Raw genomic sequence first — 26,846 nt, forward strand, 5'->3', positions numbered from 1 at the left:
ACTACAGTACATGCCAGTATGTTCTTTTCAGACTTTTTTTTAAGTCTGTCTTGTGATTCAAGGAGCATCTACATTTGCACTGGACTGGCAGATGTTCCTTAGCACCATAACCAATGTAGTGCGGAAATGTTGAACCTGAGGCCACAACTATTCCATGTGATTGCGGTGCCTGACGATCAGATAACAGCATAGAGGTCCCCAAATAGTCTCACTGGACAGTAAAATAGCTATTTTATTCTGTGTAGAGGAGCTGTACATCCTCATTTCAAAGTTGATTAATATTTTGAAATCATCGACGTGTACATATGAGTAATGTTTCCTGTACTGATAATACAACTTTATGTTATGCTGAGCATGCAAATATTTTTCATAACCTTCTGTGGTCAATGAAACTTGGTTGAATACTCAACTGAAGTATTGTTCTATCTTCCTCTTGTCAGGCTCATAAGGCTTTAATACTAAAGAGAAAAAAGTAGGAAACTAGCTACAATAAAGGAAAAATTGAAGCTACTCCTCAGGACTTTTGCAAAAAGTGACAAATAAAGGAATTATACCTCATTTTTGAAGGGTGCACTTTATATTAGCAAGGCTCTGCAGTCTTGAAGAACCGAAGACTACAGCCACTGCCGAGCATGCAAGACATCTGTGGAACGAAGAAGTGTCAACTGGTGGCTCTGTGATGACACTAAGTTGAGGATTTCAGGATTACTGTCCTGCATGTTGCATGTAAAAAAAGACTACACAATAAGGAATATGGTTAAATAAGTGCAGGTATATTAAATGCTTCTGAGACAAGTCCTGCTATACTCCTCCAGTGAAGGCAATTAAAGACTGAGGAAGCATTCCGAGCTGGGTGTTTGTGTAGACCCCTATCCTCCTTTCTTCCAAACTATTGACTTTTTTGTAGCATCATAGAATCCTATTATCTATATTAAGATTCAATTCAGATTAATGCTTTTATCTTTTTCCTGTTGTTCAGTACAAGGCAGTAGAAGTGATCTCCTCGTTTGATTGAGGAGAGAGACACTTCTCGAGTTCCCAACTGTGGGAGAGGGCCAGCAGCTCTGCGGTTTCAGCTCTGTGTGTGTGTGTGTGTCTGCGTATCCACCCATGCTGTTGAATAGACCTTGTTCCTTGGAGTTTCACTTGCTGCTTTAGCCACATCATATGCTTTGTTTGCAGCTGCCCTGCAAAGTCTAACATCCTTGTCTCCTCCTTCCACTGATGAGAGATTGTTGGGTCCCCAAGATTCAAGAATTGAGTCATGACAGGACACTTGGACTCCCCTTTCTTCTATTAAGTTTGTTTGCAGACAACCATAGTCTCTTTGTAAACCCAGGTATCTGTGTGTGATTTCTTTGAGCCTGCCAGGCATATGTTTTATATAGCCTAACACATCTGTTCTGTGTGTTGTCCTTTTGAAGCAAGAGGTGTTATGTGATGTTACTGAAATACGAGGAATCATTTTATAGTGTCCTTTTCATCTTTTTTCCAAACCTAGATGTGGTTGGTTTAATCATTTACAAAACATGTGTGTGTGTGTGTATGCATGTGCTGGGGTGGCGTTGGGACAGAATTATGGAAGTGGAGGAGGAAAGAGGGGGGAAAAAAATCTCTTTCCTTTTGGAAATAAAAATCAAACTACCATTATGTAAAGAAAAAAAGAAATCACTTATATTTTACTTTTCAGTTACAGTGGAATTTTCTACACTGATGTGAAATACATTGATGCAGTTTTGAAATACTGCCGCCTTTTAGCTGTATTCTAAGAGCAAAGCTGAAGTTGTTAAGTTCTCTGTCACGTGAATAGTTGAATACTTTATAATGTCAATTGACTCCAGGAAGAATTGAAATTGCTTCCCTTTGAGTGTGTTACAGAATGAGGTCTTTAGATCATAATGTTACCAAAAAAATTTACAGAATAAATGTTCCTTAGGATTTACTTTTCTTTAAGAATGACATAGATCGGGGACTAATCAGTTAGCCAGTGTCATCTTAAAATGCCTGATTCATTTGAAGTGTGAATCAGTCTCTCATTTTGAGTCTTAATTCAGATTAACTGCAGATTTGACGACATATGCTTGAGTCTCTCGTTTAAGCTTTTGAAGATCAAAGAGTTGCTGTCTATCTTCAAAGTGTGTTACTAAAACCCTACATAAACAATTAAGGCTGACTCTGTGTCTTTGGAGCGAGACTCCTTAACATAGGTACAACATAGTAGTTAATGCAAAATGGGAAGTATCTTAAGGGATTGTTGCAGTGCTTATGTTTTGTACTTATTTGCAGAGTAGTTGCAAGTTTTACTAACACAATTAGGTAACAACTACTGAAAGAGACGAAGTAAAAGTTGATAAGTAAAAATAATTTCTTAGGAATATAGTCAGGCAACTGAAGCAAGATTTAACCTTTTTCTGTTTGTTTCCTATCCCTAGTGAGTTGCTGGGTAATTGCATATGCTGTAGGCTATCTGAAATAAGCAGGGCATATTTTTCAGCTATATTTCCCAGGAACTGTTTTCATTTCATAATACACATAGCTGAGTTTGACTTGATTAAATTGTGTAAGTGTATATCCATAGATTAACTTTATTATTCATGTCATGAAGTAGGAATGGGTTGACGCTCACCTAGTCATTTGGGAACTGTACTCTGGGGGTGTTTAAGACAAAGAATAATTTTTGTGAAAATGATAACATCTGTTAAAATAGCATTTATATAAGCCCTACATGTACTTTCTATTTAAATGTCTTGAGACACAATTACGACACTTCATTCCTTGGTGTTTCAGTCATGTAATCCTAATTTCAATGAATTTATATCTGATTTCAGGTGATACACAGTGAACTGCTTCTGTTTCACTGTCATCTCCTGTGTTACCGGTGCTTATTGAAAACTTTCGTGGCCAGCTATTTCCTCCTGCCCTTGTGGGACTCCTCATGTGCTGTCAGGACTGTCCTCACTGTTGTCCCTCACCTTGACCGTGTATGGCTGCAGTTTTTTCACCTGTTGTTCAAGAAATGTCCTGTAGGCTGTGGTTGCATTTGGTGTCTGAGGATGCTTCTGTGAGATACTGAGGCTTATTGCCACTGTCACAGGGAGGTCCTGTTCATGGCTGCATGAGCAGCCTATGTTCTTCTGGTCATCTGGTTACACATAGACAGTAAGAAGTAACAAGTGCATAAGACGCAGATGTCTCCAGGAGAGTCTTTGGCTGTCTGAAACCCTGAAATAACTGTTCATTCGCATCAATTCACATTACTTTGAGAAAACATTGTGAATACTGGTATAGTGATAATTCGTATTAATGCCATGAAAAACATAATTTTTGTGACACTGATGTTGTGAAGTGACCCAAATTCAGAAATGTGTGGGGTGGATGCCAGGAACTATTTCTTAAATGCAACTTGTGTGTCACGAAATGGCCTGCCAGCGACATGTATGCAGCATGTTTAAGGCGGTATCACTTACGTATAATGTTCTTACTTAGCACAGAGTTGCTGCAGCAGAGTGTTTGACTTGCCTGGCTTCAGCATGTGTATAGCAGAGGCAGCGAGAGCAAGCGGCTGCACAAGAAGCCCAGGGTGATGGCCGGGCCAGACAATGTTTTTTTCTGACTCACTGCCAGGGACATGTATGCTTTCTGTAGTGAGAGAGGCTTATAAAATTATGCGTTTTGGGTTTGCATTTTTCTTGCATCTGTCACTGGAACACTGATTAGTAGGCATGGGCTATACTGAGATAGACACTGTTATGTCCATATGCATGGTTAGCTCATGAGTTCAGATGGTATTTTGTTTGATTTCACAGGGGCAGATTGATAGTTGCTTGGAGCTTAAGAAGGAAAAAGCAGAATGGTAGGAAAGTTCAATGTCTATTTTCTCCTACTGTTAGACAGCGCAAAAAAGTTGTTATAGCTTTGGAGAGAGTATTTATTTTCTTCAGCGTCTTATGTGATGACTGTTACAGAATCACAGAATAGTAGGGGTTGGAAGGGACCTCTGTGGGTCATCTAGTCCAACCCTCCTGCTGAAGCAGGGTCACCTACAGCAGGCTGCACAGGACCTTGTCCAGGCGGGTCTTGAATATCTCCAGAGAAGGAGACTCCACAACCTCCCTGGGCAGCCTGTTCCAGTGCTCCGTCACCCTCAGAGGGAAGAAGTTCTTCCTCATGTTCAGACGGAACTTCCTGTGCCTCAGTTTGTGCCCATTGCCCCTTGTCCTGTCAGTGGGCACCACTGAAAAGAGCTTGGCCCCATCCTCCTGACCCCCACCCTTCAGATATTTATAAGCATTTATTAGGTCCCCTCTCAGCCTTCTCTTCTTCAGGCTGAACAAGCCCAGCTCCCTCAGCCTCTCCTCGTAGGGGAGATGCTCCAGTCCCCTCATCATCCTTGTAGCCCTCCGCTGGACTCTCTCCAGTAGCTCTTCATCTTTCTTGAACTGGGGAGCCCAGAACTGGACACAGTACTCCAGATGGGGCCTCACCAGGGCAGTGTAGAGGGGAAGGAGAACCTCCCTCGTCCTGCTGGCCACACTCTTCTTGATGCACCCCAGGATCCCATTGGCTTTCTTGGCAGCCAGGGCACACTGCTGGCTCATGGTTAACCTGTCGTCCACCAGGACACCCAGGTCCCTCTCCACAGAGCTGCTCTCCAGCAGGTCCACCCCAAGCCTGTACTGGTGCATGGGATTGTTCCTCCACAGGTGCAGGACCCTGCATTTGCCTTTGTTGAACCTCATCAGGTTCCTCTCTGCCCAGCTTTCCAGCCTATCCAGGTCACGCTGAATGGCAGCACAGCCTTCTGGTGTGTCTACCACACCTCCCAGTTTGGTGTCATCAGCAAACTTGCTGAGGGTACATTCTAACTCTTCATCCAGGTCATTGATGAAGAAGTTAAACAAGACTGGGCCCAGTACTGACCCCTGGGGGACACCACTTGTTACCAGCCTCCAACTAGACTCAGCGCCGCTGATGACAACCCTCTGAGTTCTGCCATTCAGCCAGTTCTCTATCCACTTCACCGACCACTCATCCAGCCCACACTTCCTCAGCTTCCCTAGGAGGATATCATGGGAGACTGTGTCGAAAGCCTTGCTGAAGTCCAGGTAGAAAACATCCACGGCTCTCCCTTCGTCTACCCAGCCAGTCATGCCATCGTAGAAAGCTATTAGATTGGTCAGGCATGATTTCCCCTTGGTGAATCCATGCTGACTACTCCTGATAACCTTCTTTTCTTCCACTTGCTTGATGATGGCCTCCAGGATAAGCTGCTCCATCACCTTTCCCGGGATGGAGGTGAGGCTGACCGGCCTGTAGTTCCCTGGGTCCTCCTTCTTGCCCTTTTTGAAGATTGGAGTGACACTGGCCTTTCTTCAGTCCTCGGGCACCTCTCCTGTCCTCCAGGACCTCTCAAAGATGATGGAGAGTGGCTCAGCAATGACATCCGCCAGCTCCGTCAGCACTCGTGGGTGCATTCCATCGGGGCCCATGGATTTGTGGGCGTCCAGATCGCTTAAGCAATCCCTCACACAGTCCTCCTCGACCAAGGGAAAGTCGTCCTCTTTGTAGGCTTCTTCTCTTACCTCCGGAGCCTGGGATTCCTGAGGGCCAGTCTTAGCACTGAAGACTGAAGCAAAGAAGGCATTCAGTAGCTCTGCCTTCTCCGCATCCTCCGTCACCAGGACACCCGCCTCATTCAGCAGCGGCCCCACATTGTCCCTAGCCTTCCTTTTGCTGGTGATGTAGTTGAAGAAGCCCTTCTTGTTGTTTTTGACATCTCTTGCCAGCTTCAATTCCAGGTGGGCCCTGGCCTTCCTCGTCGCATCCCTGCATGCTCTCACCACGTTTCTGTACTCTTCCCAAGTGGCCTACCCCTCTTTCCGCATTCCATGGACCTTTCTCTTCTGCCTGATCTCTGCTAGAAGCTCCTTGTTTAACCATGCAGGTCTCCTGCCTCCTTTGCAAGATTAACAGAAGTGTGTTCCTCACTAAATGTATAAATACAATTAATGCTGAACTAATAAGCACTTAAGCAGTTAGTTGTGAAAGTAAACAGTTGATGAAACTTTTTTATTTAATTTTTATTACATCGACAGCAAGCTGCTGTTTCAGCCACTGCTTGTCTTCGGAAACAGGATATCCATTCTGGGAAGATTACAGACTAAGATATGGCCAATGAGAAAATTTTGATAGCTGAAGTGCTTATATGTAAAATACCATGCAGCCAGCTTTAAACGAAGCTTCAAATAGATAGGAATGTCATAATTCTGGGCACACTAACTCATGCCAGTGCCTTCTGAAGAGAAACTCATACATCAATTTTTTTCAGGTCATCCTGTTTCTAAATCAGTTAGCTACACCACTGAATTCTCACATCTTCTCTTAGGCTGTGTCAGTTGTCCTTGTTTGGATATACTGCATATTTGGAAGACTTTGGAAAAGAGAGTTGATTAAGGAAAGATAAGAATGTTTACTTGTGTGTCTAAGAGCACGGATTGTATTAAGAAACAAAGTCAGTGCTCTTTTATATTCTTAAAAATATTAGTAAGCAGGTGTCTGAGTCAAAGAAATACACTACTTAAGAAAAAATGTTATGTAAGGAAAATCCCACGTTTGAAATTAAGAATGCTGTATTTACCATGTTTAAGTGCCATAATTTACTAAATATATTTGGCTATTTTAACTGTAATTTGGACATTAGTTTCATTTTAAGGTTGTGCAGTGTGCATATCTGATATTTTATACAGCTACTGCTGGTGAATAAATAAGACAAATGAGCTTACTCTAGGTAAATTTCTGTCTTGATTTCAGGTAAGCTGCAATACGCGTATGATTAAACACCATATTTCATGTAGGGATTTGCTTCTCCTTATCTCCCACACTTTTTCTGGAAAGCTGCTGTGTAATTTTTTTTTATTAGAAGTGTTAGTACTTTTTAGCCCAAAATGTGCTGATAGTGGCTTTTAGGAGGAACAGAAGTCATCAGACATGGAGCAGATCTTTCTTGTGTATTTGTGGAGAATGACCAATACATTTGTTTTGCATTTCCTAGGCTAGAAAGCCATGTCTTTTCAGATTTGTGTGAAACACTGTCCGTTCTTGTGATCTTCCTCCTACCCAGCTTCTGTATCTGTTCTAATCTGATTTACTTTTTCTTTAATATAGCTACAATTTTGACATGCAGATGCCATTTTACCAGTGTTTACTAATCTGTTTTTTTTGCTTGTCTGATATTACAGAATGGTATTTGGGTTTTACAGCTTCCACTCTCATGATATTACTTTCTTATCCAGTGAATAAACTTAGAGAAAAAATTCTTTGTTTGTCTCTGCTATATGGCCCTGCGCTGTGTCTTTATGAATTGTGTAGCCTGCCTTTCATACCAATCCCCAAGGCTGTCAGTGTCTTCCTGGATGGCCCTGACTGATGGCAACCATAGATTTTACATCATCGGTAGGTTCTATTAGTGCTTTTAGTATTTTTGCTCTCTTCTTTCCATTCTGATTCCAGAGATGATTGTGTACAGGCAGCTGCTTATTTGGAGAGAAAAAAAGAAGAAAAAGGGAGTGAAAATAGGGATTTGGAATAAAAATGTCACATCCTTTAGGACTAGCCTCTCTACAGTGATACTAACATGAAAGACTTTAGAAGATTTTTTTTAAGAAAATTAAAGACAGAATAAACATAAACATCATATCTCTTACTTAAGAAATCTCTGCCGGTAGAATTAGATTTATAGCCCTCTGGAACTTGTGATCAAGATTCATGTGGAGAATAAATTTTTAGCTGCCATTACGGACATCAAAAAAAGATTTGTATGGTTAACCGTTGGTGCCCTCCTCTCAAGGATTTTGTATGTCTTATCGGAACATGTGACTGAGATACAGTAGCCATGAATATCTGATTAAAAGAGATGAGCAATGGGAAAAGTTTATGCACAATCTGTGCAATCTTGATTTAAGTGGATTTGAGCAAACTGATTTTTCTAAAAGGAGAATAAAACTATGCAAGTCAGTGTATTTGTACAGTTGAAAATTCCAGTATTCTTTGCATTTAATTTCTGTCCAATTATTTGGGATAAGGCACATCCAATTTCTCACATTGAACAGTTATATCAGTCAGCTGCTTGCCAATCTTATATGTCTGGAAATCATGCAAAACAGCTTTAAAAATCAAATCTGAGAATAGTTGTGCAAGGTTCATGTGTCTTTTCACTTAAAAGGAAGTGAGACTCTTACCTCCTTGGCAAAGGTATAGCCTGGGTACTTCAGAGAACTGAGTTAACTGCTTTATTCAGCACAGGTGTTTTTTCTTAACAGAGGTAAATTTTAATGCAGAGCTGTGTTAGAGCTTGCGCTGAAACCACAGTTTTTTCAAAATTTGGGAATGACTCTGAGGTTAGCTACATCTATACCATTTTGTGCTTGGAACTTGCTTGTTACGTCCTTCTGGAGCAAGACAGGAAGCACAGGAAGTTCAGTCTGAACATGAGGAAGAACTTCTTCCCTCTGAGGGTGGTGGAGCACTGGAACAGGCTGCCCAGGGAGGTTGTGGAGTCTCCTTCTCTGGAGATATTCAAGACCCGCCTGGACAAGGTCCTGTGCAGCCTGCTGTAGGTGACCCTGCTTTGGCAGGAGGGTTGGACTAGATGACCCACAGAGGTCCCTTCCAACACCTAACACTCTGTGATTCTGTGAAGACAGGGAAAGCTCATGTCTGACTGCTCAGGAGCCAGCAGTCGTGCCTGTCCTTTTCTTCCTTGTCTGGGTATCTACGCAGCCAGCGAACAGTGCTCTGCCTCAAGCCTGTTGTGTGTAATGCTTTCAAAACTGTAAAACAATTAGGTGTTGTGTGAAAGGAGTTTAGAAAGTACCTTATATGAGTTTGTACTTCACATATTAAGAAAGATCCTGTCTTCCTGATTGGCTTTTCTCTCCCTTTTGTCCTTTTAATCAGATTTTTTTTTTTTTTGATTAGTGAACTGACCTTCTAATGTTGCATAGACAGAAAAATAACTGGGTGTTCCAGGTACAAGTCTTAATCAGCTTAAAATAGAAAAATTTAAATTAATTTTTGATGGGTCAGTTTTACTTTTCCAAGAAGATGAATAATATGAATGTTTCAATTTATGTAATGCCATATTATTGTGGCTGTCACTCAGGCTTTTCTTGCTAATCCAATGAAAGATGAATGTGTTATGATTAAGCACAATACTTCTGACAATCCTTTAGAGTCATATTATGAATAAAAGTAAATTACTTATGAAAATATTCTGGTTTATTTTAATAAAAGCTTTCTGTTTCATTTAGAAACAAATACCAAAATGTCTGTAGTGAAGAATGCTTTAAAGAGACTTTATTTTATATTTAAATTAGTTTTTGGAGGAGAACATTATAATACTTCTTGGGAGAACGGAGCAATAAAATCTTAATGAAACTTGTTGTTTAGTTAATATGCATCTCAAAGGCTTATGAACTATACTCTAGGTGCTTGTAATCGTGGGACATCGGACTCATCTGGACTTACTGGTGCCGAAAGCAGAAGTCACTGAGGGTTGGCAGGGAGCAGTGGGGTTTGGGTCTGAGCAATACCTTGAACCACATGCTTATCTTCGCAAGGCTTGAGCCACATCTTGTGAGATTTGCGCAACGTGCTTACCACCAATGGGATGGGTTGTGGTCTAACGCTCAAACCGACAGAGTGATGCCCGAGGCGAGGCCTGATGTTATGTCAGCAAAACCAGCTAGAGCCCCCATAGATCCATACCGAGTTCCCCACCTCCGTGCTGAGCCATCAAGCCACTCTGAACTTCCATAACTGGCAACCCTTGCTAAGGGCTGATCGGTGCACAGTAATTGACTTAGTCCCACCTTGCCAAGAGTATGAATGTGGCATTTAGAATCCTCTATTTTGAGGACAAGAACTCCAGCTAACTGGATGGGTCGATGGGCCTGGACCTCCCTCCTCTGCAAGCAGGGATGCCTCTTTGGTAAGATTTGTGCCTCTGTGTCAGGTGGTGCTGGGGAAATTGTTAATATTGCTTAATTAGTTAATTACTGGCTAGCCTTAAGACATTTAGCACTAAATGCAGCAAGTGCATTTACCAATAGCAATTCTGAATTTTAGATCTGTCACCTTAATAAATCATTTATTTATCTTTTTGAGTTTGCAGAGCTATTTCAGTGAAAACCCTTGAGAGACTCTGATAGGCAAATGTTGGCTCTGATAAGAGGCTACATACACTCCTTGGGAGTAAACAGTTAACCAAGTCTGGGACTAAGACTGGATCCAGCCAAACCTAGATTCCTCTCTGAGAAGAAGTTCAGAAAGCAAGAGGGGTCCTTTCTGAGCCTTGTAACTCAACAGGAGAGCCTTCCCCTGCCCCCCCCCACCATGTCACACTCATACTCTTAACGTGACAGTAATAAACAGCATTTTTGTATTGTTTAATAGTGATAAATAGGAGATTGCACATTTTATAGAAGAAAAGATATATTCATGCTATTAAAGTTTTTCATAAAGAAGTATTTTGGGATAATGTGATAACAACTTGCTTTTGACAAAACAGGCTGTTAAAAAGATGCATAGCCTAATTCATTGCTCTTCTAGTCTTCCATCAACACAGTTCTTAGAGATGGAAGAAAGGTAGAGTGTGTGAAGTCATTCTCCGTTCCTAATTGACAGAGGTCCTGGATGGCTACTCAAGAGCAAAAAAGAGGAAAAAAAAATACACAGAGTTAATATGTTACGAAGAAAAGCTGATACATCTGTGAGTTGCGACCTGTGAGAGATATTTGTTTCCCTGGCGTTAGTATTGTTCCTCCTAATGATGAGAAGTTCTTTTCATCCCTGTTAGCACATCAGTGGGGATGATCCTGCAGAATTAGTGCAGATACGCCCACTTTCTCATAGTCACTGTCAAGGTTTGGATCTGTGGTCTTCTAAGTTTGTAAACGGAGGTATTCAGCATGAGTCAAAAAGCTGTTGTGAAGTCCTGTATTTCATTCCAGCTGTTGGCTGTTTGCCAGAGAACATTAATGCACACTGAAATACTGCTCTACAACATGTTCTGAGTGTTGGGAATAACTTCTCATGATAGTTTTGGTGCTGAAACCAGTGCTTTTATGTTTCTCTTATAAGATTTGTGTTTCTAAACCTACTTTAGCAAGTAGGTTTTGAAGTTTTTTGCAAGCTTTTAAAAAACTAAGCTTTTTCTCAAAAAAAAAAAAAAAATTTCTTCAATCCATCTCTGCTAGGAGAATTGCATGACAAACAACTGTGTTCTGTCACTTCTTGTCAGTTCTGTTCCTTTTCCTTCCTGGAAAGGAAAGCCTTTGTCAGTTTAGGGAGGGCTGTTGTCAATTTTTCTTTCTTTAATGGTGAATTAAAATTAGCCACAGTAGCTCCTGTGTTAGGTCACATGAAACTTCATGGAAATAAAACTTTCAGCTAGAGGAGAAGGTGTAGAGGGATTTTTGTTTGTTCTGTTCTGTGTGACTGATGTATAACTTTGACAACTCCGGTGCCTTTCATGAAACAAATTTCAGGAGTATCTTTTTCACACGAGACAGGTTCTTGGATTGGTTTTCTTTCAGCTTGAACAACTCGAAAAGCACTTACATTAAATGGTGTCTAAAGAGGAGAGTTTGGTTTTATTTATGTAATTTCTGTTAAACTTCTATTTTTATAGAAGAAAGGGAAAGCATGTTTAGCAACATTCTGCAACTTTAATAGGTTTATTTTTTGAAGACTACAGTTTTATGAGAAAAACAATTTTTGAGGTGCTCACAAACTGCTGAATTTGATTTCAGAACAGCAGTTTGGATGTGCTGAGTTACACTTAAAAAAAAATTGAAACATGCAGAATGCTTTTGCTTGATGAATGTGGGATGGGTATTTTATTATTCAGTCTTTTAAAAGAAAATGCTACTTTTAAATTCATTTTAAATCCATTTAAATGTAGCATTGGTGCACATTCTGCTCTGCCTTTTGTAGATTGAGTTTAAATCTTTGAAAAATTCTACATTTCTACCTGGCAACTTAAAAGAATATTACCAAAGTGAGCGTTTTCTTCTTTTATTTTTTTTTCACTTGTAATTTATGCTTATTATTTTGCCTGCTTCCTGTTGACCAGTGATTCTCTTACTATATCATGAGTTACAAAGCAACAAATACAGAACACCAAATGTTCTAATTTTCACAAATCATTACGTTTAACATCAGGATTAGATATCTGAAACTGCAGATGCTTAACAAACCTGACATTGCAGATTTGGTCTAAAGCCAGTGTAACATCAGTAGAAATCTTCCTGTTGACTCCAGTAACCCTTGAATTTAGATTTTCAGAAAGCGGAGGTATATACAGATGTCTCAAAATGATTTCTGACTTGGTGGAAAGGGAGGAACGTTGGCCATCTGGCTAGATGTGGGGGTTTCAGATGGGAAACTTAGCTACTCTGTGCATCAGATCCACTGGAGCATTAAAACTTTCAACACATTTTTGTGTATCAAATGTCAGGAAGAATTTATTGGTGTATACTGCTATGAAATCTCTAGAGGCCTCTATAAAGCAATTAATATATCATTACACATTACATGTAAATAGTGTTGTGACTTTATCAAATTCTCCAAATATAATTATTTGGGATTTTTTCTAGATTATACGGAACTAATACGCTCAGTATGCAGTCGAGCAACTGATGTGCTCAAATTTTATTTGTATTTTTACTTTTTACAATGCCAGTTTGGCAGATCGAAATTTCAGCAAGAAGTAAAATGGAATCAGGAAAACAGTCTCCAGTACTGGGGAAAGAGCATGTGGTCTCTGTTTTAGTTTTTTAAATGATGAACATATATGCATGCAGCAGAAACTTGCTAATTTTCATTTGTCGTGTGCCTAATCTGTAATTCAGACAAAAAATTCAGCATCTTCATTCTTTTTAAAAAAAGATTTCACAACAGTGCTCTGTTTTTAGGGCTTCTGTTATTGACTTTTCAACATTTTGTAAGATAGATTGTCACCTATATGTGACTGCAGAATATAACCATAAATAATCACAATAAAGTAGTAAATTCTCACATATTACTCTACAATTTTTCAGTGTTTTTAAGTCAATCTGCAGCTATTTTATATTACATTGGGAAATCTAAACTATGAGTTATTTGAATGTATGCACATGACAAATTTTTGTAAAAATGAAAGTAGGCCAGATTTCTGGAAACTCCATGCTGAAGTTTGAGTGACTTCTGATTAAAAGACTTTTTGCATCCGGATAGATAATGAATACTTATTTCTAAGTATTTATTTGCTTATATTACTTGAGTTACACACCAACATCTTCATGTTGCTTGTTCAGCACTATTTTTGTTTAAATTTTGCCTTGTTACCTTTTAAATTTTTTACATGCAGTTTCTTTATATGCAAAACATGTAAATATCTGATCTTCACTCTCAAATGATGTATTTGAAGATTAGAACATAAATGCTAATGTGGAAAGGAGAATTGCTGGTAATGTAATCATGGAAATAGTTATTTTTTAATCTTTGTGGCCTGTATACGGAAGCTTTTAGGAAGACAGAAGAGGATGGAATAAAGTCTAAGGAGTTAGTAGTGTGTTAGAAAAAAAAAAAGAGGTGTCTCAGGAGCTCATCAAACACATTTGAACTGAAGTCCATTGGAGCCAGTGGGGAGACATCCCAGTGAGATCTTTCAGGCAGGCTGTGGCTGAAGTTTTGTTGGTTTTTAGAGTCACAGAACCGCTGGGGTGGGTAGGCACTTCTGGAGATCCTTTAGTCCAACTCCTTGTTCAGAGCAGACTTAGCTGGAGGAGGTTGCTCAGCTCCATGTCCAGTCAGGTCCTGAATGTCATAGAATCATAGAACAGTTTGGGTTGGAAGGGAGCTTTAAAGGTCATCTAGTTCAACACCCAAACAATGACTGCTACCACTAGATCAGGTTGCTCTGAGCCTATCCAGCCTGACCTTGAATATTTCCAGGGATGAGGCATTTACCTCCATTGACCTGCTAGCCATGCTTCTTTTGATGCAGCCTAGGATGTGGTTGTCTTTCTGGGCTGCGAGCGCATGTTGTTGGCTTATGTCCAGCTTCTCATCAACCAGCACCTCCAAGTCCTCCTCAGGGCTGCTCTCAAGCCCTTCATCCTCTAGCCTGTGTTGATAGCGGGGGTTGCCCTGACCCATGTGCAGGACCTTGCACTTGCCTTTGTTGAACCTCATGAGGCTCACAAGTGCCCACCTTTCGAGTTTGTCCAAGTCCCTCTGGATGGCATCCCATCCTTCTGGTGTGTCAACTGCACCACTCAACTTGGTATCCTCTGCAAACTTGCTGAGAGTGTACTCGATCTCACTGTCTATGTCATTGATGAAGATACTGAACAGTGTTGGTCCCAGTACAGACTCCTGAGGGACACCGCTTGTCACTGATCTCCATTTGGACATAGAGCCATTGACCACTGTCCTCTAACTGACCTTCCAACCAATTCATCGTTCACTGAACAGGCCACCCATCAAATCTGTATATCCCCAATTTAGAGAGAAAGATGTTGTGGGGGCCCGTGTCAAAGGCCTTACAGAAATCCAGATAGATCACATCCATAGCTCTTCCCTTGTCCACTGATGCAGTTACGCCATCATAGAAGGCCACTAGGTTGGTCAGGCAGGACTTGCCCTTGGTGAAGCCGTGCTGGCTGTTTCAAATTACCTCCCTGTCCTCCATGTGCCTTAGCAGAGCTTCTAGGAGGATGTGTTCCATGATCTTCCCAGGCACAGAGGTGAGGCTGCCAGGTTGGTAGTTCCCGGGGTCCTTGTTTCTACCCTTTTTAAAAATAGGTGCAATATTTACCTTTTTCCAGTCACTGGGGACTTGACCTGACTGCCATGACTTTTCACATATCATGGAGAGTGGCTTTGCAACAAGATCAGCCAATTCCCTGAGGACTGTGGGATGCATCTGGTCAGGTCCCATGGACTTAGATATGTTCAGGTTCCTCAGGTGGTCACGAACCTGACCTTCTCTTGCAGTAGGAGGGACTTTGCTCCCCCATCCCCATCTTGTGGTCCATTTATTTGAGAGGTGTAGTAAGAGAGGTTGCCAGTGAAGACTGAGGCAAAAAGTTGTGGAGTACCTCAGCCATTTGATTGTCCATTGTTACCAGTCTGCCAGTTGTGTTTATCGTGAGATGCGCTTTCTCTGACCTTCCTTTTCTGGCTGACATAGCTGTAGAAGCCCTTCTTATTATTCTTTGCATCCCTTGCCAAGTTCAGCTCCAGCTGCCCTTTGGCCCTCCTGACCTCATCCCTACACAACTGGGCAGCATCCCTATACTCTTCCCAGCATACGTGTCCCTGCTTCCAGTGCCTGTGTAGTTCCTTCTTGCCCTTTAGTGTGACCAGCTGGTCTCGACTCAGCTGTGCTTGTCTCTTGCCTCCCTTTCCTGATTTCTGACACCTGGGGATCGAAAGCTCTTGCACTCTATGGAAAGCATCCTTAAAGATCTACCAGCTCTGTTCTGTTCCCTTGTCCCTGAGGGCCTATTGACTAACTCCTTGAAGAGCTGGAAGTTTGTTTTCCTAAAATTCAGGGTCCTGACTTTACTCTTTGCCTGACCTGTATCCCTCAGGACTGCCAACTCCACTAATGTGTGATCACTGCAGCCCAGGCTGCCTCCAATCTTGATGTCACCGATTAGCTCACTTGTGTTGGTGACCAACACGTCCGTATAGCGTCCACTCTGGTAGGGATGTCTGTTACCTGATTTAAGAAGTTGTCCTCAATGAACTCCAGGAGTCTCCTGGATTGCCTGCAGCCTGCCACGCTAGTTTTCCAGCAGATGTCGGGGTGGTTGAAGTTCCCTTGTAGGATGAGAGCCTGTAAGCATGAAGCCTCTTGGAGCGGGAGGAACAAGGCTTTGTCAGTAGGCTCCCCTTGATCATGTGGCCTGTAGTAGAGACCAACCACAAGGCTCCATTTCTTGTCTTGGTCTCTGATTCTTACCCATAAGCTTTCAACCTATTTGTGTCTGTTCTTCGGAGACAGCTCTTCACTCTATCCATTTCTTGATGTAGAGGGCAACGCCTCCACCCGTCCGTTCTTGCCTGTCCCTTCTGAACAGCTTGTAGCCATGGATAGCTGCAATATCTGCAAAGCTGGATGCTTCACAGCTTCTCTGGTTAACCTCTTCTTGCACTTGACCACTGTCACGGTAAACCTCTTGATGGTGCATCTCAGTATGGCTAGAAGTAGGCCAGAGCAATTTATAACTGTACTTGCTAATTACCTTATACATAGTAAGCCTTTTCCTGACTTACTCAGTTCTAGTTTAAGTAGAGGGTTAAGGTTTGGTTTGTCACAGTGCTGCATGCTTTTTTTCATTTTTCCTTGAACAGAATGATGGTTTCTCTTCCATGTGCCGTTAGAATCACTTGGCCTTATTGCAGTGGTCCTTTTAAATCCTTATGGGGGTGACACTTTTCAATTAGCTCAGGGTCTCATGCTTGATTTCATGTCCAAGAAGTGATTCCAGTAATGTAAAATTAGTCCAATGTTCTTGGTCGTCAACAGAGGAGAGCAGCTTTGCTCAGAAAGACTTAATTGTACATTCTCAGTAGTACAGGAAAATGTGTGGAGACTGCTTTGTGCTGTTGGACACAAGCAGTGTCTTGTTGCTGGTGCTCTGACAGAGCAGATCAGAGAGGGAGGCTGCACAGAAGTCTGAGTGGCTAAGTTTGTTGAGGAAGAAATATTAGGACTGTAAAGAATAAGGACAAAACATGCTTTTCCAATGGAAAAGGAGTTTGGAAAGCTTTAATGTTACTTGCAAGTCAGAATGAAAGGAAAACAAGAACCTTGAAACAGAGTGTTTCTAACATGCTTGGGGGAGAAGGAATTTGGGTTCCAAGAACCTTAGAGTGCTGCAGTAATCATACTATATAATTATTGTCGTTCAGGTAGAAGAGGAAAAGACAGAAACTTACGTGCTATTTTTGTATGTTTTCAAGTGTTGTTCATATCCCTGGGGCCTCCTATAAAATCTTACCTTTCTCTGCAAGAGGAAGGATAATAAAAAGTGTTTGGCAGGATGGTGGTTCTTCATATTTTATTTCACAACCTTCATACTGCAAAGAACCTTCCAAAAATAAGCGTTTTCAAAGCTCCGTTATTTTGAAAGAGCAGCTAATCACAAAGGCAGATGGTTGAAGAAAGAGCATACCTGTTACGTACCTACAGACAGGAGGTTGAAATAGAGGTTAGGATGAAATTCAGCTAGCCTTGCTCATACAGATATGCTGTGTATGTTCAGAGTTTCAGGTATGCAGAGTTTTGGGGTTTGTTGCTTTTTTCTTGAAAACCAGAATAAGAAAATGACTTTTTTTTTCCTTTCAGCTTGGGAAAACCTTAGTGTTAAGAGGGTTGCAGTGGAGGTGGGCAAACCTGTATGTTGCCTTTTATCTTTCAACATTGTGTGGGACTGTTGTGAATGTGTAGTATTGAAGTAGCTGAGAGAGCAGCCTCAGAGTGACACTGAACATGACCACGAGGAAAATACATTCTTGATCTGTTTGTGGGGTTTGAATCTTAGGATCATCTGTCTCTGTTTAAAATGTAATTTCAGTGAGACTTTGAAAGAGTGAGATGATTGAAATTTAGAGATTTTTTGTGTCAGTTGTTGAATGATATTGCCCGAAGTAAGAAGTTTTGATTGACATAGTTTTTAGGTTAATACGTAAAATATGTTCTCAGTAAGAAAGTCTGTTTGGTATTTTCTTGCACCACTTTTATCCCTGGTGAAAATTTCATTGCATGCCTAAGCTCAGGATTCTTATTCTGTGTCCAGTCTTTTAAAGCAATCCTAATGCAAAGTGTCTTATTTAGTATATAAATTTTGTTTTTATTTTCATTTCTCTTCTGAAAGCAGTCAAACCTGCAGAGAGAAGAGCAAATTTAATCTGTTAGTAGTCTAGGATTTCTATGTAATAAACTGAATGAGATACAGCAGTGTGCTATTTCTTCAACTATTCTTGGTTGCAAAGTAAGACTGAGAGTACTTAATGGGGTATGTTTAACGCTGTATTGTAGCACCTAAAAGGAAGCCATGACTAAGAAGAGGCAGAAAATGGACGGAGAATAAGAATATAATACAAATACAGAGAGACAATAAGCAGAATGTTATGAAAACAGTGTTAAGCTGTTATGTTGTACTTTTCCTTTTGAAACAAAGAATTTTTATCCTCTTGCATTGCATAGATCCCTTATTTTTGTATATAAAAAGGACACTGAAGAACATATGCGAGATGAATAATATGCATTTAAAAAGATATTCTAAATCAGAACTTAAATATACAAAAGTATTAAATCGTATGCCACACAACAGAATAATGAATACTGATTCCCAGATTTCTGAGAAATAAGCTCAGCCATATATAAAATTGGAAATTAAGACGATAACTGTGCCATGAACAGGTGCGTCATTTTGTAATGACTGTATGAAGTCCTTATTCAGTGTGGCAGTTCTAAACGAGTACAAATTGTGCATGGTTTTATATGATGTGGTTGGGAGTAGATGCAATAATGAAGTTAGTGACTTAAAGACTCGTTTCTATCTGGAATACTCTATGATAGATTAGTCCTAATAAAGTAGCTGGATTATATTTGGCTACACCTGTTCTGAGCCTACTGTACTAAGTGAAAAGATCTTTGCTAGTTCGAGTTGATTTGTTTGAACAAATGATTAAAAATACACCGCAAAGTTGATTATAAACACACACTTTACACACAGAAGAAGGATAGAGAAAATCTTGTCAGTAAGCAAAAAGTCAGTAATTCAGTGGATAAGGTTGTTATCACTGATTTTGAGGAAAGTCGTTACATGAATTTTTGTCTGGGTGTCTGATAAAAATACGAAGAGGAGCATGGTGGAGAGAAAGAAAAGTGATAGGGAGAAGTAGATAAGAGAAGTGACTAGGCAGTGATGGAGCTATCACTTGTTAAGTAGAAAGATGTGTACCATTTTTGTGATGGTTGCTTCCAGAATAAAAATTGGTTTATATAATTTTTTAGTCTGAGTCTGTGTGAGCGTATATTGCACATCCATGTGTTTAAGGTTGAAGTTCTTACTTCCACCAATTCAGAACTGTGTGTTCATTATGTTAAAGGCTTTCTTCCGTTTTCTTTTGCGATCAAAAGACTCAGTGTAGTTGAAGGTAGGAAAATAAATGATGAAGGTTGAAAATGATCATGCTTTAGGGGTGGGATAGTCTTTCACATTTATTTGTAAATGTTAAAACACCAACATTTTCCAGCATCTTGGTATAGCCGAACAAAGTTGTTTTGGACTCCACTTCTGAAGAATTTTTGATGGCAGGGAAGACAGTTTGCTGAACAGATACCTGTTCTAGCGAAATCGGGTATTTTAGGCCCCAGAGCAATACAGACGCATTAGTGTCCTTCAACCAATTATCCTTATTGAGAAATCTAGCATTTCAGCCATTTTGGAGCCACTCTGATATTACGCTGCTTCTCAGAGCCAAGCTAGCTCAAGTACCTCTCTCCTAGTCCACTAAGAGCCTAAGCATTGACTTCTGCTCGTTTCAAGGCACCATTTATGATTAGAAGACTAAATACCTGTTTTTAAGGAGCCTGCTTTCAAAATTGGGCCTGCTTTCAAAATCAGGCCTTGTATGCTTGAAATCTTTTCTCAGTTAAGCACTTATGTTATTCTCCATAACTATGAAATTATATTGATTCTCTGGGAGATATTCCAACAGAGCAGTCATTAAAATCAAACAAATCCTATGTAACTGGCATGTAGAGTTTTAACTAGCTTCTGATCTGCATGAAGATACTCAGCAGTTTGCTTATGAGCAAGTTTGTAGTAATACCTTATCGTGCAGAGCTTTAAGTGGGCTTTGCTCTCACTGCAGCTCAGTGAATTTTTTTCTATACATAGTAGGATTAGATACAAGGTGTTTTTTGAGTTGATTTCAAAAGTGAAAAAAAAACAAAACCAAAATGCAAAGAAAAAAACTTAGAGATTCATTGAAGTATTTAATTTGTTTCCTGTTCCTTACATCCCAACACAACAGTGAGCTGTTCTGTTGTTTTCAAGCAGACATCTAAATACCTTGTCTGTGTCAAATGGACACATTTTTTGTTGAGTTCACATGTTGATATGATACACTGATGGTTTTAAGAGATGAAAAATACATGTCTGCTTGGGTGTACTTGACAGTATGGTAAAGTTGCTTTCATGATGTATTTTTGTCAGTAGAATGTGTCAGTATGTAAGACTATCGTCAGAGGTACATTTGCTTTTATACTAGTGTTTTGTTTTCTTAAAATGACTAGTCACTATGAGTTAGGTCTTTAAAAAAATCTTGTGTAATGAGAACTACAACTTTTTATTACTTCGAGCTAAAATATGAATAAATTATTCATTATGATATTTTGGAATTGTTCCCCAAAAGCCTTACAGCAGCCTTCCAGTACTTGAAGGGGGCCTACATGAGAGGTGGAGAGGGACTTCTTACAAGTGCATGTAGGGATAGGACAAGAGGTAACAGCTTTAACAGAGGGTAGATTTAGATCAAATACAAGGAAGAAATTCTTTACGAGGAGGGTGGTGAGGCACTGGCACAGGTTTCCCAGAGAAGCTGTGGCAGCCCCCTCCCTGGAAGTGTTCAAGGCCAGGTTGGATGGGGCTTTGAGCAACCTGGTCTAGTGGAAGGTGTCCCTGTCCATGGCAGGGGGGTTGGGATTAGATGATCCATAAGGTCCCTTCCAACCCAAACCGTTATATGTTTCTAAAAGATTAAAAAAAAAAATATGCCAACTAAACAAATGTTAGGAAAAAGGATTTTCACAGGTGATTGTATAGTTTGCATTTGAGATTTATGAAAGGTTGGGTGGTGAAACCAGGTACTTGTCAACCCTCCAGTTCATGGTGAAGTTCTCACTGTTGCTGTTACATTAGAAGACTGGAGATTATGCAGCACAGACATTTGGGTACTGAGAGGAGGACACCATTGCAACTCCAGAGCAGGCCAGGACTCAGGGATGACACTCCCTCCAAGTCCAGAGCTGGAGTTAGGGGCAGGTCACTCCTTTTAGGATTCATTTGATACTGTATTTTGAATGCCCCTGTGCAAGGAGCTGTGCACACAGGAAGAGCAGGACAAGTTCATGGCGTTGCTTGGGCTGAATGTCTATGCTGGTGTGAGTTTCCATCTAAACCAGCTCCTGGAGCACCTTGGCCCCTGGGGCCACAGCTGTGCTGGTAAAACTCCCCCTTCCTCAGCTGCCTCCTGGGAATGGTCCCTGACCCATGTTCCCTCATTGACTCTGCCCAGGGAGTGGCCACTGCCAAGGCTGGCTTTATCAAGTTGGTTAGACCGAGGCTGTAATGGTGATTCCAAGTTAACCTGAACAAGTGAGGTGATAATCACCTGAATGCTGGATGGTGGTAAGCACAGCTGCAACAAGCTGAAATAAGCTCAGGCCAAGAGAGATCCAAACCCTTGGAAGTGTGGAGACTCAGTACCATCAGGTCAGAGCAGACCCTGTGACCTTTCAAAGGAAAGACAAAAGCCTGTGTCCTGGGCTGCCCCAGAAGACCCCAACATTTTCTCATCTGGGTGTTTTTTAGATGCGGGGGACTGAAGGCTGCTTGATGGATCTCGCACGTGGGTGGACTCTGATGCCACGTCCATGACACAGTGAGGGTCTTGTTTCATCCCTCTGCAGCTTTTGAGCTTGCAGTGCAGTGGGTTGGGGCCAGAGAACAAAGTTGTTCAGCTGGTGATGCCACCATACCTGGGTGTGGAGGACCCTTCTTTCTGAAGCCCTATATGTGTCAGGCCTTACGTAGGGCCTTGAAAAGTGCTGCATTTTTATGTATTTACTTTTATTTTTAACACTGATCCAGTAATAAAGGTGCCATAACAAAACACCAAACAATGGCAGTGAAGGGTAAAACTGTAAGTTAACAATTTCTTCAGGTAAGGCCTATTTAGGCTTTTGCTTTGTTCGGTGTAATAACATATGCAGAGGCAGTGTCTTGACATCTTGCCAGATCATACACGCCTTACTCCTTGCTTGGGTACAAAAGTACAGCATCTTGCTATAGTGATAACTATTCCAGGGCATTGCACCCTGATAGTCTGCACTGGGATGCTGTCAGCATGAAGCCTAGCAGTGTTTGTCCCAAACCAGCCAGCACTGACCCAAACCCTCCTCGGGCAGAGTCACAGGTTGGTAAGAGCCGAAGGAGTTTGGGTGAGGCCCCTGTGATTGAGACAGGGAGTGAGAGCTTAATAGTAAGGACATGGACCGCGTGTCAGCAGGGCTCCAGGCCACAGAACAGTCGTGGCGCATTTAATTCAGGAGTCTAGACATAGCTTTTGGACTGAAGCCATGCTCAGGGCAGTAGGCAGCAGAGTAGATGAGGAATACACAGACCACAGACTTCTGCTTCGAATGAGAGCTGACTGCGCTCTTCTTCACCTTGCAAAGTACTTTGCTGTGGAAATGGAGCAAGCGAACTCCTGCTTGCTTGACAGAACATGAACACCAGGCAGTGGTGTGCAGCAGTCAGCAAGCTGGGAAGCCAAACACCATCCTTTTTGACACAGTAAATTTCTCTGTAACATGTCCTGGGGCTGTGCTTATCAGTGGTTTAAAAACTCTCGCTTCCTCCCAGGACAGGGGTAGAGATGCTCAGGCACCTTTCTAATGCCATAATCGTGCCCCGCTCTTCTCTCTTCGATGGCATCTCCATGAAGAAACAGGGCAGTGTGAGCTGATATTTTAATGTCAGCTGTTGCTCATTCCAGCTAAGGGAGGAAAAGGGTTGGGCAAGATAAATATATAGGTCTGAGTAGGGGATATATATATAGGGAGGGGCTGAGTTTTTTAGCTGTAGGTAGTAGGCTGGGTTTTTTTCCAGGCAGGGGGCTCAGGCCTTCCTGTGAGAACATGCAGCAGCTGCTGGCGATGCAGGGAACTGGGGGTGGATGATGGAGCAAACTGAAGCTGGGACCAGGATGGACTGGGTGGAGAGCCTGGGAAGGATGGCATTGCTCCAAGGTGATCAGCTCTGACTTTGTTGGGTCATTCTTCAGGTCCCTTGACCCAGCCTGGCCAGCCACCCAAGACAGGTGTAAGTGTGCCTGAGGGAGTGTTTTCGCTTGAGGTCCGCATATTTCTCTTGTGCTTCAGTCAGCCACTCACAATAAAACTACACTGAGCGTAGCTTGTTTCTTGACGAATTACTTCTTTGAGTAACACACTCTTTTTCCTTAAGATGATGTAGACTAAAGGTATTTGTAGGATATTCTTAGAAGTCTGTATGAATGTGCTTGCAAATTATTTTCTGAAGCTGGTAATAGCAACAAAAACAACATATTTCTGGGTTTCATAATCCCTGCAGTAGTATAAGGCTTTTCTGTCTTCTGGACTGACAGTGAAGGTTTGAGATATCAGAGAGGTGTTTAAAGCGGCATTCTCTTTGCAGAGCTGAAAATTGAGGAAGACAGAACAGATGACAATGGGAAAGGGAGGAGTCCTATAGAATTAGATAACAGCCTATAGTTAAGTGGTATAACATAGTGATAGGAGGATGGTATGTTAGAATGGCAGCTCTTTCCAGGCATCTGTAATATACATAAACAAGCATGTGGTGCTAATTAGGAGTGGCATTACAGTAAATTAAGAAGTTTGCGTATCTTGTTTTAATGGATGCTTCATTATATTCATTGTTTTTTCAGCAGGCATCATCTGTTTCATTAATTTTCTTTAATCTTGAAAACATAATGTGTGTGCCATATGTTGTGCTGTCTTGCTCAGATAGTATGTAGATGAGGAAGACTTCTATATTTTGCTTCAGACTGCAAATTCCACTATTTTTTTTTTTTTAATAAATGGAAGGAACTCTTTTGGAAGACTAAGACTGATGGGAGAATTTGTAATGTATTTTGTTTCTTAGAGTACAGGAATGGAATTCTTAGTTCCTTTGAACTAAACAACTCAAGAAATGTATGGGCTTAATTAAAAGATGTGAATAAATATTTTGTAAGGACTGCCTGAAAATGTCCACAGAGTAAGACTAAAGGACAACAAAATCTAGGTCTTAATTGGCAGAGGAACACCACAGATAAACTTTTGCCCAGCTATTTGGCAAGCTGAATTCCTTTCTTATCAAAATATGCCCATCTCACTTTCTTTGAGAACTAAAAAGTAATCCTTGCTTACAAACTCTTCTTAAGTGAAATGGAAAATAGAAGTTGGAGTTGTCCTCAGTAAAACATTAATTGCAAATGAAGCTACCATATGCCAGTGCATTCTTCTAGCCTGATTCTTAGTTGCACTTTTGAGGAATGCATTTGCTAACAATGTGAAATGATTAGCAGTCCAGATCTGTAGTGGCTTTAAAACATTTGGCATCTATTAATTGATAGGGAATGGGTTTTTGAAGAAAACTTTGGGAACCATTAAAAATGCAAGTGGATTCTATTTTGACCAGCACTCTATGTTTGTTGTTTTACCTTTGATCCTGCTATGTATCCGCAGGGTAAATTGTTCATGCTGATATTTTAAAATTGTTCGTTAAAAGCATTATGTTAATTTTTATAAGGTTTAAGCATGATATACTTTCTTAATATGTTGCAGTGAGATTTTATATTCTCTGATGTGACTGGTGTCTAACAAGGCCTTTTTATAACAAAGGAGCATAATGTTTGTTAACATTTAATGTAAATGCTAGAATATAAATATTTAATGAGCTATACACCATACTAGAGATTAGAATTTCAATTTACTTCCATTACTGCCTTATAGAAGGGCAGTGTTCCTAGTATTTAATAGTTGTTTGGTTTTTTTTCTTTTTCAAAATTGCAGTTACTTCATAAAAATTTGGGGGAAAAAGGGTAAATGTCTCTGGAATTTATTAAATGGTTAGTGCATACTTTTAACGTACAATTTCTATTAAAAATTACTGATACTACATTTAATATTTCCTGTGTCATAGCTGGGGTTGATGCAACTGTGTGGCTGAATTTTTTAGGCTTATGTCCTGGGTTTGGCCAGAACAGGGTTAATTTTCACCGGAATCCAGGAAGGGGCACAGCCGGGGGGTGGGGGCTGACCCCACCTGGCCAAACAGAGCCCGGTATTCCATACCATGTGACGTCACGCGGGGTTCCGGTGGGGGGGGCAGTGCGGCGGGAATGCACTCGCGGCTTTGGGGGGCGCAGCGCCGGTCCTGTTTCGGGAGAGCGGCTGTCTGGGTCGTTACGGTTCGTGGTTGTGTTTTCTCCTTATTTGTATCGTTGTTGTTCCTGTTTCCCTCTGTTTGCTGTTCTGTTAAACTGCCCTTATCCCGACCCACCGGTTTCTGCCTCTTTCTTTCCATTCTCCTCCGCACGCCGGCGGGGGGAGGGGTGGCCGCGTTGAGCTTTTGTTGCCGGCGGCAGCCGAAACCAAAACATTAATTTGGCGCCCAAGCGTGGGGCAAGGATAACGGCAGGGCTGAGCAGCGGGTGTTAAAACAGCTTTCTTAGATTTTGTTAAATTTTGTTATACGCATTTTTCTGTGTTAAATAGTCGTCGGTAAAAATGTTTCTGTCTTTGATCAGATGGCTGTGGTTTCTGAATCCTTATTTGCAGTATGTATTCAATGCCGTGCTGTTCATCATCGCTGGGAAAAAGATCAGGATGATAATTTTGCTCTACCTTACGATATCGACTTATGATATGATAACATCACTGTGCACAATTAGTCTTGTATTTGCATGCGGCACTGCGGTCATTTCCATACCTCGGATCCTATGTCTTAGAATTTGTTAATAATCAAACCCAGCCTGTGGGGAAAACCGAAGGGGATACCTTCCCCCACTCTTTCGCCCCCCCTCTCTCCCTCAGGCTGGTCCTAACTGCTTTTGAGAATTTCGAGTACCCGTGGGATGCTCCGGCCAGCGGGTTTCTATTGTTATGCTTCCTGATTGGGTTGCAGGTTTTGTTTAGGGTTAAACAAGTAGTTAATAACATCGTGCAGAGACCTGCCCCGGGGCTGGATAGCTGTGAGTGGCTGGGTGTGTGGGACAGCATGGGCAGGTGTCTAGAGCAGTGGGCACCTGCGGTGTGTTTTAAACTCACCCCTGAACAAATACAGAATCCGGACAATCTGGTAAAATATCTGCAAAAAGTGTGCTGCCACCCTGGGAATTCCAGAGAGACACAGATCACCACAATGTGCTGGGGTCTGGCCCATGCCTACCGAGCCCTGTTCAACACTGTTCAGTGCCTTAAAGGGGAAAGGGGGGGAAGCGAAGTGGCAGGCGCTGCAACTGGCGCTGCCCCCCCAGCCGGCCCTGCAGCCCCTCCAGCCCAGCAGGCAGTCCCGGCTCCCCCGACTGGCACCACAGCTGCTGCAGCCACTGGCGTTGTCCCGGCTCCCCCGGTGGGCACGGCAGCTGCTGCAGCTCCAGCCACAGGCACAGTGACTGAGCCCAATGACCAACCTGTGCCAGCAGCAGTCGCCCCCGTAAAACTAAAGAAAGACGCAAAGAGAGCAGATCGCTCTGGGAGGGATGACGATGAGCCAGGGTCATCACGGGAGATAGAGACAGAGATCATCACCCGGTCCCTGTCCCTGGGCGAGCTGCGGGACATAGGGAAAGATTTCAGCCGCCACCCTGGCGAGCACATTGCCACCTGGCTGCTGCGGTGCTGGGATAACGGGGCCAGCAGCTTGGAATTAGAGGGCAAGGAAGCCAAGCAGCTGGGATCCCTGGCCAGGGATGGGGGCATTGACAAGGCCATTGGGAAAAAGGAACAA

General features: G+C 41.7%; 1 protein-coding gene across 1 annotated transcript in view; it reads left to right on the top strand.

Moving 5' to 3' along the window:
- SNTG2 (syntrophin gamma 2) overlaps nt 1-26,846 on the top strand; it is a 323,296-nt gene that overhangs the window by 22,865 nt on the left and 273,585 nt on the right. The window lies entirely within an intron of this gene.

Source organism: Opisthocomus hoazin, chromosome 2 (assembly GCF_030867145.1).
Source record: "Opisthocomus hoazin isolate bOpiHoa1 chromosome 2, bOpiHoa1.hap1, whole genome shotgun sequence".
NCBI classification, from domain to species: domain Eukaryota; kingdom Metazoa; phylum Chordata; class Aves; order Opisthocomiformes; family Opisthocomidae; genus Opisthocomus; species Opisthocomus hoazin.